The 14,950-nt window shown below is 41.9% G+C and overlaps 1 long non-coding RNA gene across 1 annotated transcript; it reads right to left on the bottom strand.

The window, feature by feature from the left end:
- Positions 1–4,254: 4,254 nt before the first annotated feature.
- On the bottom strand, positions 4,255–5,361 carry LOC115405587 (uncharacterized). Its single transcript, XR_003933439.1, has 2 exons — positions 4,844–5,361; positions 4,255–4,741 (listed from the first exon to the last, which is right to left on the bottom strand). It is a non-coding gene; the product is annotated as an uncharacterized LOC115405587 (long non-coding RNA).
- Positions 5,362–14,950: the final 9,589 nt, after the last annotated feature.

Raw genomic sequence — 14,950 nt, forward strand, 5'->3', positions numbered from 1 at the left:
GTGTTTGAGTGTATATTTTCTTAAAAGTGGAGTGCGCAATTGAGGGAGGTGACTGAATGTTTCACTTCTGGGGGATCATACAGAGGCTCTGGGAGGCAACATAACTGTAAAGACACCTTTTTAAAGTGAATTTTGCATAATATGACTCCTTTAAGTTATGCTATAGCGACATATAACGGCCATAAGTCTGAAATCATTCTTTTTTTTTTCTAACCACAGTCCGGGGACTTTTGGGTCCCCTCTGGTAGAGCTTATAGCTTGTTGTTGTCCAGCTGTGTGCAGAGGCGCAGCTTCCCATTAGGCAGGGCAGGCAAATGCTTGGGCCCCCTAAGCCAGGAAGGGTCCCCAAGTGGGCCAACAGTTTGACCCAAACAAACAACCGACAGAATACCAGATCCGTGTGGCCCACTAAGCAGGCACTTAAGGCCCCCCCCTCCTCGATAGCTACAGTTCCAAGGTGCAATGACAACCGCCCGTCGCAGAGTCCCTGAAGGGGCCCCTGTTACTTTTTGATTGGTACTGGTTGTGTGAGATCACCTCCTTTTGACAAATGGAGGACCATAAGCAGTTTCCCACACCTTAGGAACAACATTGGTCTGGATGGAAAGGTTAAAGATGAGGGATATCTCAAAGATGAAAAATAACCGTGTTTGCACATGATAACAGCCTATGGAGACACAGTAACACTTTATGATAAGTGCACACTATAAAGCATTAGTAAATCATTAGTAAAGTATATTTAAGTGATCAACTCACTATTAATTAAACATTTACAAAGATTCTTTGACATTAGTTAAGCATTTACAAGTACATAAGTAGATGCCTTACTAAATATGTACAGGCACATATCTGGTCTCTTTATAAACATTAGTTAAGGGTTTTTTAATCCTTAATAAATTATTTAAAATGCATTCATAATTGATGATAAACTATTTATAAGCGCAGAATAACATATGTTGTCCATTATTTAGAACACTTTTGCAAATCCTATTGAGCCGAAAGTAAGTTTTAATAAATCATTAGTTATTAGTTAAATTATGATTTGTGAAGGATTTACAACAGACTGAACATTTCACTCGTTAACAGCATGTGTAATCTGTTCAAACACAATAAGCATTAACTAAGCCTTAATTAAGCATATGTCAATGCTTAATTTGATGTTTCCAAACACATTAATTACCTTACAGTTATAATTGTATGAAGCCCTTAGACAGTGAAACTTTTCCCTTTGCCTAACTTATTTTTTATATGTCATTTAAAACTCATTATTTATTATAAATGATTAATAAGCACAAAAAAGATATGTTGCCCGTTATAAGAGCAATTCGAAATATTGTGCCTAAAATAAGTTTCAATAAATCAGTTAATAGTTAAATTATGATTTGTTAAGGATTTACAACTGACCTATGAACACTTCATTCATGTTAACAGCATGTGTAACCTGCTCAAACACAATAGCATTAACTAAGCCTTAATGAAGCACATGTCAATGCTTTTAAATACATTTTGTAAACACTATTAATTGCTACTTTGTAGTTAGTAATTGAATAAACCCCTTACAAAGTATTTGTTTATGGTTGGCTATCTCAAATATAAGGTGTTTGGACAATCAACTACGCCTTCACTAAGAATTAATTCAGCATTTCTTAATACTTATAAGATGGTTATATTTTCACTATAACTCATTTGTAGATGCATGTGATGTATTTAGATAACAGTTGACCAACTCACTTTTAAAAGGCAATTTATAACTACTTATTAACCCATTTAAAAAAATTAGTTATAAAGCCTGCATTAGCGGTTAGTAAAGTATTTCAAGAGACCTTATCTAAAGTGAAGGTGAAATTTCTATTGTAACTCATTTGGAGATGGATATCATATAGTCATTAACCATAACAAACAGTAAAATATTTCTTTTTAATATCATACTCTATAAATGCCTAAGAACCTTAAAATAGTAGTTTTAAAGCATCTACTAATAATTTGTAAAGTATTTCAAGGGAGCTTTTCTAAAGTGATGGCATATCATACATTCTAACTTATTTATTAATGTAAATGATCCAGAATTAGATGCATGTGTAACCGGCGGCTGTTGTTCTGCGTTGTGTCAAACATAAACTCCAGGAGACAGGATTCTTATTCAAAACTCCTTTATCTGTGAACGTGGATAAAGCACACATGAGCTGCTGCACACTCCTCAGCACGTCTCCTCTCACTCTGATCAGGCATGAGGTCTCTCTTTATAACATTATACATATGGAAAAAAAATGCCAAAATAACAAATACCCCACACAAGACTCAAAACACATCGATCAAAACAAATATCAACACAAACAGCACCCAAAGATCTATTTAACATGAATTGTATTTCATTATAACCCCAAAATTAATATAAACATCCAGAAATATCATGAATTAATATTGAACACATTAAAGAACATAATAAAAAAGAACTACTGTCAGGGTATGAACTACGGGGGGCAGGGGGGTCTCAGCCCCCCTTAACGAGACATGAGCTCCCCTGAAAAGATTTGTGAAAATTTGGGGGGGCACTAAATAATGGCATAATACTGTTTTCCCCGTGTATTTCCTTTATTTTATTATTATTCTTTTTGTATGATCATAAGCATGGATTATATGCAGAATTAGGGCATTTTTAATGCATGATTTGCGCATCACTATTTCACTTTAATAAAGATGCCGGCCTGCGTGCAGTACTTGTCCTCACCATTGAAGCGTGGGGGCGCTATGCCTTAAAGAGCAACTAACCCCCTTGACAGAGATTTACTCCGCCCCCCTCAGGATTTGAAAAGGGGCGGGCTCGGCGGATTGGAAGGGGGAGGGGGGCTGAGTTGTTGTGACAGCGCAGACTGGCAGACATGATTGACATATCCGTTTTTTTTTTAAATGGAAAGTGACAGCGACCGCAGTGCTAGTGCTAGCAACAGCTCGTTCGAGGTGGAGGACTTTTCTCCTCCACCTTCCCCTGATGCAGGGGATAACTCGGCAGCGCAGGGCCCAGAGCCGTATCAATTTGAGCCCATGGCTCAAGCACCGACCGAAGCCGGTGCTACTGCAGCCGAGGCGGACGACGCTCTGCAGGGCCGAATGGGGGCAGTGTCTGAGTGGTAAATTAGCATCATCGCTAATACGCTATGTAGATTACTGTACAAACTACCAACACTTTGAGAAGAGGTGCATGTGTCTAGAGACAACATAGTGTAGTGCGGTGTTTTCTGAATGGAGAGATTTATTTCATTGGAACTCGCAGGTGTGCCTGTGGACACTGCAGCTCACTGTCCCCAGCTGAAAACATCTGCTGCAGGGAGACCCCAAAGGTACAAAATAAAATAATATAACCCAACTGTTATTTATAATGTTTTAATGAACATACAAATACATTACTATCACAAACAAAATAGATATTTGTGCCTTCATGACCTCAAATGTCCCTTGTAGGTTTGGCACAGATGTCAGCAGGTAGGGGTGTCCACCTGCATCACCCAGCACCCCGGGTTTGAGCCAGTCTCCCTCAACCCCTATGTTCTCCAGGCTGCCTATGCCTATGAAAGGCAGATTTTTGGAGAAACCCAGGAGACGATGGTCAACAGGTTAGGTACAGAAAGAGAATCCATGAGTCCTTGTAGTTTGTATTGTCTTATTGACAACATTTCTTTCTGCATCAGTTCCTATAGGCACCTCGCCTATAGGAACTTCGTCAGGTGGTGCTGGGGCTACCTAGGGCAGCACATTAGGGTGGTCCTGCCATCCTGTGCTGTGACAGTTATTAGAGAACATTTCCCTGAAGATGGCCCATACACTGGCTTTCTTCCTCCCCTGGACTTCTATGAATAATTAAAGATTTGTTGTTCATACTTTGCTGAAGTGTATTATTTACTTGAGAAATACTTTTTCCTTTTGCATCAGTGCATTTCATTGCAGTATGTACATTTTAATCATACATTTTGGATTTGAAGGAAAATTACTTTAACGATGATACAGTTGCATATCCAAAGTGACCAGTTTTATGCCCAGACTTTGTTATGCCCTCATTTTTTTAAATTGTATTTTAGTAGTTCAGCTTTAGAATAGTTTTTGTCTTGGTTCAACCCAGTTATAGTCTTGGTTTGGACTCCAAGCTTGTAGCTGTCAATTAAAAAGTAATGTGAAATACCTTTACTTTCTATTATAAAGTAATACTTTGGTGCAAAAAACATAAAAGTACTATCAAAACATTGAAAGACTGAAAAAAAATAAGATCAACAGTTTATTGCATTTTTTTCAAAACAAGATAAAGACAGAAATTTAATTAAAAAACATTTAAATATCAAAAACATTAATACCTCCGTAAGTAGACAATATGTTGTGAATAGATTGGTTTGGAGCATTCTTTTAATTTCTTCTCTAATTGTAGCAGTGAGTGAGGTAATTACATTCAAACACAGTCTAAAAAGTGCAGAACAAACCATCTTAGACAGTGTAACAAAGAGTCACAAATAATGTGGACTGTTGTCTCTTGGCGTCTTCCATCCTCAGATCCTCCCTCAACTGCACGGGAAAAACTCTGGTAGAACCAGATGCAATATTGTTACTTTCAATAATCCTAACTCATGAAGGAGGGACCCATCTCCTGTAGGACGATTCAAGGGTGTGAAGTCTTTCCGCTGATGCTCTCCCTCATACAAGTGCTTGATTGGACAATGGAAAATCCAAGTCAGTTTATTCAAAAGGCTTTCATGTCCTACAACAAAATAGTTTGACAACGCAAGTCAGTCTTTATATTTGCTAATCAAATGTGTTACCTTAAATTGTTGTTTACATAAATAGGCTTGATGCTGCTTACCCCATGGCTCACTTTATGGTCCAGCAGAGCTCTGGACAGTTGCTCCATCCAGTTGTTTTTTCTTTTTCCACTCACTGGACCCTGCATGGACAAGAAAAAATATTTTACTGCATAATGATGCTGAACTTATACAGTTCCTGTTTTTCTTTTTATAAAAAGAGTATTGTGGAGATCGGGCAAAAACATGCCAACATAGTTATACAGTGCATCCAAGAAATGCATGTTGTTTTTGTTTTTTATAAAATAAATCAATACTAGAAACAATTATACCACCTGCTGGTGTAAAGTATGAACTGCAGGTATAACCCAAAAACATATCTGTGAAGAATGGAAACATTTATAGTAATCAATTGAAATCCTATCTTACATCATGTTTTCTTGAATAAACTACACACTTTTGAGTATGTTTATGTTTATCAAATCAACAGAAGAAAGTAATATACACACTACAGCACCTAGGATGTGGACAGTGATCTGGATCATCACCAAAATTTAATGGATTCTAAGTTAGTCCAAGACCCACCTTTCCACAAAGTTTCATTGCAATTTGTCCATTACTTTTTCCCTAATGTTGCTAACAGACCAACCAACCAACAAACCAAAAAACCCACGTGATTACATAACCTCCAGGCCTGGCGGAGGTAATGATAAAAATGGGTGAAATCCTACTTTGCAGATTTCATTGATTACGGGCTATTTTGGAACCTAACCCCTGCAATAAACGAGAGACCACTGTATCCCCAATACTCACCTTATATGTTCTTGGCAAACCTGGACCTGTGCCTGCAAACTGCCTCCTGTTTATCTGGCCTCTCATACTGAGCACAGAGTGGTTCAGGCACAGGTACAAGGTCAGAGAAGTCCTGATAGGGAGAAGCATCCACCACCACACTCTCGAAAAGAAGAGCCATCAGCTTGTCGATGTAAACTGGAAAAAACATAAAAAAAACATAACATTGGAGTCATCATAATCCTCACACACATTGCATTGATTGTTTTTTGTAAAAACGACATACCTGAGGTAGGGCTGGTCTTGAGAGCTCTGACAGTGTAGTCTCCATGTTTGTACTTCGGATATACAACTGCATATCTTAGCTCCCCGGTTGTTGTCGATGCATGTGACCGTGTAGCATTTTCATTATAATGCAGAGCAGCCACCTGCAGCCTAAAATATAAAAAAATAAAATGAATATGTCAAGGTAATTTTAGAAACATTTACAAGAGGTTTAAGCAAAAATAGCTGTTGGTCTTATTGAATTAAATACCTGGCCAACATGCCTTTGAATGAGTACACCACACTTTTGGGAGCAAATCGCAGGATGAGGCTGTGGAACGTTTCTATTTGTGAGGTGTGGTACTGTGGACTTATTTTTGACACATCCTTTAAAAAACGTGGAGCCAGCAGAATGGCTGTGAGTTTTTCACATGCTGCTGTGCCTACAAAAGACAAGATCATATCATTTTTATTATCGTGACAAGCCTATGCAGAAATAGTTTAATACAAATACTTACTTGGTTTTAGCCATTGCCGTGCTTCTTCCCCAACCAAATGTCCATGCAAACAATGGGGGAACAGGGCATTCTCGTGGCTGTGGACATTTTGAAGATGGTTGGCCACAGACGACCATTTGGCCACAGCTTCTTCCCCTGAGGAGGAGGTCGATGCTGACCAGTAGAGGTGGTTCACCACACTTTTCCTCCACAGCGTCACCTCCTGCGTCCCCCTTTTCTTCCCCAGCTCATCCATTTTTTTCCCGATTCCTTGGATATCACACCATAAAAAGCAGATGTCAATTATATATTATATATTCATATACAAAATTCAAAATAATATATAAAATATACAAAATTACTCATAATTTACATACCCTTCCCCATGTGCCAGGGGTCAAAGTAGTGAGCTATGCCTGGTTTTTCGTCCCGTAAAAATTTCTGCACTCCTGAGTGTCGGTCAGTCACTACAGCTCTCACTTCAATGCCCCTTTCTTCCAGCTTCTTCAGACTTAGGATAAAGCCTTCTTTTTCCATTCGGGAAGAGTTCCCTACTTCATTGCTCTGTCAAAAGAACAATAATAAATAATGTTTATCGAAATTGCCAACTTGTTAATATCCAATTCTTACTTCTTCAATTGAACACACTCTGTTGGATAGTGTTTTACCTGAACTAGCTGAATGTCAATCACTCTGTTAGTCTGCAGATTCATCATAGTGTAGCTCCCGTATTTTGCAGAGTGTCCTATAATAAGAAAAATTATATTTTAATTTACGTTTCATGTGTTATAAGCTTTTAATTAAATATTTACCAGGTGAATCAGCCCGCATGTCTCCACCGAGTGTCACCGCTCCACCCTGAACAGCCTCCATGATCAGGGCATCTTGCTCAAGCTTCCACTGCCAGTTGACTGTTGGGATTAGAAGCTTTGCTTGGTGCCTGTAGAAACTCTGCTCTGACAGACCCTGAACGTTGAACGCCCTCAGAAACTGTAGAATTTAAATGTGAGAAAATAATATCAACTGACCGATATGGAAACATTATCAAAGCAAGGATTAATAATAGTTTTTACCTTTGAAACCTGCCGAAAAGATGAGCCAGTGAAAAGAACAGCCGCACAAAGCTGGAGGTTTCCAGCTGGAATACTGTTCACTGTCGGCTGGCTGGACCACTCCCTGAAGTTTTCACAGCGAGTGCACTGCTGCTTCACCTGAAGGAGTGTGCCTACAGTAACTTTGTCAATGACACAGTTACGGCTGCAGACAGGGCATGTCCGGAATAGTTCCAGCAGTTGGTCCTCGTGGACAATGTACTTCTTCTCCTTGTAAGGAGGGAGTTGTACGGAAGGCCTATATAGCAAATATAAAAAAAGTAGGCTTTCAAAATAGACAGCTTTTAATAACCACCCAATATTTATTAGAAAAAAATACAATATATATTTATGTTTAAATAGCCTCTTTTATACCTCGTACAGTCCACAGAGCTCACACTTTCATCCAGATGGAAGCTGGGGTCAGAGGCTACAGACACCTCACATCTCTTTCTCTTCAGAGGTGTGGAGGTTGCCTGGGGATGTTCGGGAAACTGGGCCTCCATCAAGGTCCCTGTATCACAGGCCACAGCCTTGTGAGGAGCTCTGGCCTGGAGGGCTGTATGAAGTGCAACTAAATGTTATGCATAGCATTTTTATCATTTACAACAAGTGCAAGCAATTTAACAATTATATATAAGCTAGAAAATGCTAAAAAGAATTACCTTTACTCCTCCTGGCAGGTTTCAAGTCTGCCTGGACACCTTCATGCATGGTGAGGACTGCATCGGTCTGACAGCCAATTTCTCTGGTCGGTTTTGGCTGAAAACATAGTAATAGTCAATTAGAAAAAAACGAAGAAGGTCAGTTCTCTTTTGGTGTCACTATAATTTATAATAAAAAAATGTAAAAAAACTGAGTCCCAAAGTTTCATTTTGCTTCTTTTACACAGGCATGAAGCCTATAAAAAGATGTTAATGGAGCATATGTTCCTGGATGATGTTGCATGATTTGGACATGCGGATTTGGATTATTTTCACCTCAGTGTCTTAGATTATTGGACCTGTCCTGACTTTCTGCACCTTTGAGGGCTGTCTTCTTTTGGCTAGTGACCCATACAGTTGAAGTTTTTGTCCAGGTTAACAAGTAGTCTTTAGCAAACACATCACGTACATTACAGGTAAATGGGAGATAAAAAATAAGCCCAACATTGTTTTACGCGTTACGGGAAGGGTAATAAGCGCGACAGCTGTGGTTTTGGTGTCGGATAAATAATAATGACTAGCTTGCACGCTATGGAAAGAGTATTAAAAGTTTTGCACAACACACAATACAGTCAGTTCACCCACAAGCCAATATGACACCTGAATTTGCCTGAGCTGTGCAGCTCTTTGCTCAGTGCGCAGCGCGCCAATATTATCACAGCCAAAAAGCGCGCACAACAGAATTTTTAGCGGGACACGGCAATAAGGCAGCTGTATGAACATGAATAAATGTTACACTTCCAACTCCATGCAGTCGGCTATTACGTTACAACAACTCTGACATATTGACTGAACTTTGCATATTTGACCATGAAATTCCACAAAATAGTCATAGCAAAAAGAAATAGACCAAATACTAATCAAGATTTTACGCACTCACCTCCAAATGGCGCAAAGCAACTCCGGGATGGCGGGGTGCCAGTACCAGAGAGCGCACAGGGATCGGCTGCTGGATCGGGGCAGCACCTCCGGGGGGCCGTGTTGTTAGTACCGGTGGTGGAGGCACAGAGACAGGCTGCTGGATGTGGGCGGCCGGGCCAACCTCCATCGGTGACGGTGCCCTTGGTTGATCGAGAGCCAGGGTGGGGACTGCCTCAGCAGTCAAATGAAGTAGCTTAGTATAGCCCAAATGAACCTCGCTGAAGTTGGAGAAGGAATCCTGAGAAAAATGTAGATCGCAAACGCCAGCACGAACCGGCAGTTTGCTATCCTCCCCAACGCCAATTGCTCGCAACCACTGGCGCCTAAACTCTAAGTCCTCGGGAAAGGCATGTAACCCAGCGGTACTATGGCATCCCGCTACACTACAACTCCTCCTCCTCCCCATTACTAAAATGATGCTAATGCTAAAACTATGTTCACCTTATAATCGCTCTGACAGATATCGCTCGCTCTCGTCCAACTCCAACAGGCCGGTTCTAAGGGTGGCATCTGCTTATATAGGGCTGTACTCGATGACGTATGATGGATGCAGGGGCGTGGGCGATACGTAAGCTGGATGCCGTTATCCAGCCAATCACGAAATTCAAATGTAGTAACTGCAGTTAAACCACTTGGGGCGGTAGTAAGACGGTTTTTGTCACAAAAATAAGATTTTAAACAACTTTGCACTAAATTGTAAAAGTAATGTCAGAAACGAGTAGACAACAATATAAGACATGCATTTATACAGTTTATCAGCAAAAAAAAAGTGATTTGGGGGTTAGTTGCTCTTTAAACGTCACTGTAAACAGACGTACTGGCCCCGAGGCACGCGCACCCCCCTCCCGCCGCCGCCACACGTAAGTGAGCACCCCCCCCCCCCCCCAGCACCCCACAGCCGCGGTGTAGTTCCACACTGACCACTGTTGTACCTGTGAACGTGGATAAAGCAAACATGAGCTGCTGCACATGAACTCTCCTCAGCACGTCTCCTCTCACTAAAAGATAAAAAAAAAAAATTACAAGCACGTTATGGGAAGCTAACGCTAACTAGCGCTAGCTTAGCAGTGGGCTTTCAATCCACAACGTGATTTGAGACTGCATTTTATAGATTAAATCTAACAAAAACTGAAACGCGATGGGTTTAACATGGAACAGAACTACCCCAAAATGCTCAACAGGACACTTCAAATGCAATTAATAACTTTGAAAAAATAAAACTGCACAGGAGCGCTGGAGCTGCAGCTTACCTCTGATCGCGCATGCGGGCTCTGACCAGAGTACGCATGCGCAGGACACGTCACTGCGCTGGCCGGTGCACGCACACGCACAAACACAAGCGCAACAGTATTATAACTCATAAAGCACAATAAATGAAGGATTTTAGTGAAATCCAGGAGGGGTAAATGTAACAGATTATTAATTTGAGTTTCACTAAAATCCTTCACTCGCTGTGGCTGAATGGATGATCCTACAGACATGATTTCTGCGCCATAAATCCATGAAAGCCTTCTGAATCTGACATCTGAAATCTTTTTCAATTTCACCTCTGGGTTCTGGAGACACATTTCTTCCACCATGCCCACTGCATTAAAAAGTGCTGATTCACTGTCATGGCTGCTGTGCAGCTGGTCTCCATAGCAACAGACACACCTGTTGTGCTGACTGCTGCTTGATGAGTCTGGATGTTTCCATTAAGACTGGAGCTCTATTGATCCTCTGTTACTCTGACACTGACTCCACTGCTTCTACTGCTCTCTTCTGCTTTATCAACTTGTAAGCGTTTTACATTTTTTCTGCTTTTTATAACTTTTTAAAACTTTTTCAAACTTTTTTAAGTTTTTTTCAGCTGTTTTCACCTTTTTCAACCTTTTTCAAGTTTTTCAAACTTTTTCAGCCTTTGTCAATTTTTGTCAACTTTTTCAAGTTTTTTTCAGCTTTTTTTCAATTTTTCAACCTGTTTCCAGTTTTTTTTCATTTTTGTACAACTTTTTCAACCTGTTTCAAGTTTTTTCAGCTTTTTTCAATTTTTTCAACTTAAGTTTTTCAACTTTTTTGAACTTTTTCAGCCTTTTTCAGTTTTGTTCAGCTTTCAGCCTTTCTTAGTTTTTTTCAGCTTTTTAAAATCTTTTTCAAACTTTTCAAATTTTTTAAATTTTTTTCACAACTTTTTCAACTTTTTTTAAACCTTACTTCTTGAGCTTCTTCTGCATTACAGTTTAACATTTTCAGCTCAGCATTCACACTTACATTTTCTTCAGGAAATGCAAATGTTTTCTAGTTAATCATTTACAATCAATTATGAATGATTTTTAAATGATTTATAAAAAATAAGTTAGGCAAAGGGAAAAGTGTCACTGTCTAAGGGCTTCATACAATTATAACTATAAGGTAATTAATGAGTTTGTAAACATCAAATTAAGCATTGACATATGCTTAATTAAGGCTTATTGTGTTTGAACAGATTACACATGCGGTTGACAACGAGTGAAATGTTAAGTCCGTTGTAAATCCTTCACAAATCATAATTTAACTAATAACTAATGATTTATTAAAACTTACTTTCGGCTCAATAGGATTTGCAAAAGTGTTCTAAATAATGGACAACACATGTTATTCTACGCTTATAAATAGTTTATCATCAATGATGAATGCATTTTAAATAATTTATTAAGGATTAAAAATCCCTTAACTAATGTTTATAACGGGACTACACTGTAAATAATTTCTGTAAATTTACGGCAGAATTTCAGCAGTATTATGCTGTTTCTCTCATAAACAGTGTTTTACTGTTAAACCGACACTAAGGAACTTTTCAACCTTAATAAAACATTTTCATATCTTTTGTGATGATACATCGACTTACAGCTAGTTGAATGACCCTCTGTCAGCCTGAGGGCGTCAGTGTTGCTTCACTTGGACTGAGCAGCTGTGAGGAGGGTGGTAGGAACCCTGCACACTAAAAAACTCCAAATGTGCGGACTGCTTTACGGCATGCGTCACATCATGATAGAACATTGTTTATCCATTAGATTCATGACCTCGTCGCTATCCGTCCTTCACACAGCCACTGGAAACAAATGAAGGCGAGTTCAGTCCGACAGCACGCCACCGGGAGCAGCATTTTACCACGCCACACGCTAGGCCTCATGGGAACTGTAGTATTCCTTCAGGCAAAACACTACCGCTTTGTCCACTGGCGCCGCCAAAATCAACGAAAACTGAAAGTTCCTTCGTGTTGCTTTAATATGACAATCAGTGAAATTACAGCTCATTTACTGTTTTCTTTAACAGGACTTTAATGTATTCGTATTATACAGCACTTTACCTTTAAAATGTATTAGATAACAGTATCATGCAATATTTTTGGCATTCTGGGAAGAGGATTGACTGAGCTGCACATGTGAAACTCGTTTGCTGCCATTTTGGATCCATCTCCATCTTATTTGGTGAGTACAGCAACTTTACTTGATTGATTCATATTACATGTTATAATGTTTGATTTGATTAGTTTTGATTAGTTTTGTTAGCACTGATGATTATATCAGATGCACACTGGTTTTGGTTTGCAGCGAGCTACATTTTCATAGATGATAGTCAAACAACGCGAGGAGCAAATTTTATTTTCTATAAAGTTAACGTCTGTTGACACCTGCATTTTGTCAGTGAATTAATGAAACTTTATGGGCGTTTGAGTGTAAACATTTTACCAGTGATAATGTGACGTGTGAAGCATGTATAACAATAAAAAAACTCACCAAAATAACTAACTAAAATGCCGACAACGCCACCTAGGTTAAAGAGCCTAGGACTCCAAATGCAGGTCCTTTTGGATCAGGGGGAGCAGGTTAAAAACCACTATATTCTGTTAAAAAAAATACACCGGTTTATTTTAGAAACAGTTAAAATCCTGCCCAGTCCTCTGCTGTTGACGGTGGGTCCGCCGCTCCTCCATGGCCCTGCTGTCGACGGTGGGTCTACCGCTCCTCCATGGCCCTGCTGTCGACGGTGGGTCTACCGCTCCTCCGTGGCCCTGCTGTCAACGGGGAGTCTACCGCTCCTCCGTGGCCCTGCTGTCAACGGTGAGTCCGCCGCTCCTCCGTGGCCCTGCTGTCAACGGGGAGTCTACCGCTCCTCCATGGCCCTGCTGTCGACGGTGGGTCTACCGCTCCTCCGTGGCCCTGCTGTCGACGGTGGGTCTACCGCTCCTCCGTGGCCCTGCTGTCGACGGTGGGTCTACCGCTCCTCCGTGGCCCTGCTGTCAACGGTGAGTCCGCCGCTCCTCCGTGGCCCTGCTGTCAACGGGGAGTCTACCGCTCCTCCGTGGCCCTGCTGTCGACGGTGGGTCTGCCGCTCCTCCGTGGCCCTGCTGTCAACGGGGAGTCTACCGCTCCTCCGTGGCCCTGCTGTCGACGGTGGGTCTACCGCTCCTCCGTGGCCCTGCTGTTGACGGTGAGTCCACCGCTCCTCCGTGGCCCTGCTGTCGACGGTGGGTCTAACGTTCCTCCGTGGCCCTGCTGTTGATGGTGAGTCTACCGCTCCTCCGTGGCCCTGCTGTTGACGGTGAGTCCACCGCTCCTCCGTGGCCCTGCTGTCGACGGTGGGTCTAACGTTCCTCCGTGGCCCTGCTGTTGATGGTGAGTCTACCGCTCCTCCATGGCCCTGCTGTCGACGGTGATTCTACCGCTCCTCCGTGACCCTGCTGTCGACGGTGGGTCTACCGCTCCTCCATGGCCCTGCTGTCGACGGTGGGTCTACCGCTCCTCCGTGGCCCTGCTGTCGACGTTGAGTCTGCCGCCCTAGCTGCTGCCAATCCTGTTAATTGAGAGTGTCTCTCACCAGACCCAGCTGCTGTAGGTGCTGCTGATCAGTGTCGCCTGTGGTGCGTTCAAGGGTTGTTGGTAAAAGTGCATGCAAATAAAAACTTCACTAAAACCATAAATGAACCACACAGTAAAACCACAAATAAAACATGCATCAAACAAAAACCAACCCTATCACATCCCCCCATGGTCAAACGTTGGCAGTCCCTGCAACAGCGTTCATGGTCTATAACGTTGAGGCAGCACTACCCTAGTCGGTCTATCAGACCGCCGCACTGGTTCTTCATGGGTGCCTGCAGGCATAGCAGGAACACAGTAAACAATAGGCAGTTCAGCCAGTCCTTCCCTGGTGGGCTGTGGGGTCGTGGGACTGAGGGGTGGCGTGGTACTCGTACAAAGTTTAAGGGCATTCCTATGCAAAACCTTATCCGTCCCTCCTTTCTCTGGCCTCACCCGATACACTAGGCCCGAATCTCCCACTATTGCCAGTATAACGTGGGGTTCGGGTTCCCACCCACCATGTAGCTTCCCTTGGCCCTGTCTGTTCCAGTGCCTAACCCACACCCGCTCACCTACCAACAAGGGGGTAGCATTAGCCTTCCCGTCATAACGACGTTTTGCCTGTTCGGAAGCTTTGGTCATCTTTCGGCGTGCCAAGTCATAAGCATACGTCAGTTTTTTATGGTGATCCCAAACCCAGCCTACCACCCCATGGTTTGGCTTCTCTTGCACCACGCCCAACCCTATATCTACCGGCAACCTGAGGTGCCGGTCAAACATCAAATAGGACGGGGCATATCCGGTAGCAGTGTGCACTTTGTTGTTATAAGCCTGTACTAATTCTGTTAAGTACTCAGGCCACCTACTCCGTTTCTCAGCCTCCTAGGTACGGAGCATACTGAGCAGAGTCTGGTTCATCCTCTCTACCTGCCCATTACCTGCAGGGTGGTATGGGGTGGTCCTACTTTTAGCCACCCCGTACAGGTTACAAAGTTGTTTCATCAGGTCTGATTCAAAATTTGGGCCCTGGTCAGAATGAAATCGGGCGGGGCAGCCGAATGTCTATTATTTGGGACC

The sequence above is a fragment of the Salarias fasciatus genome, chromosome 18 (genome assembly GCF_902148845.1).
Source record: "Salarias fasciatus chromosome 18, fSalaFa1.1, whole genome shotgun sequence".
NCBI classification, from domain to species: domain Eukaryota; kingdom Metazoa; phylum Chordata; class Actinopteri; order Blenniiformes; family Blenniidae; genus Salarias; species Salarias fasciatus.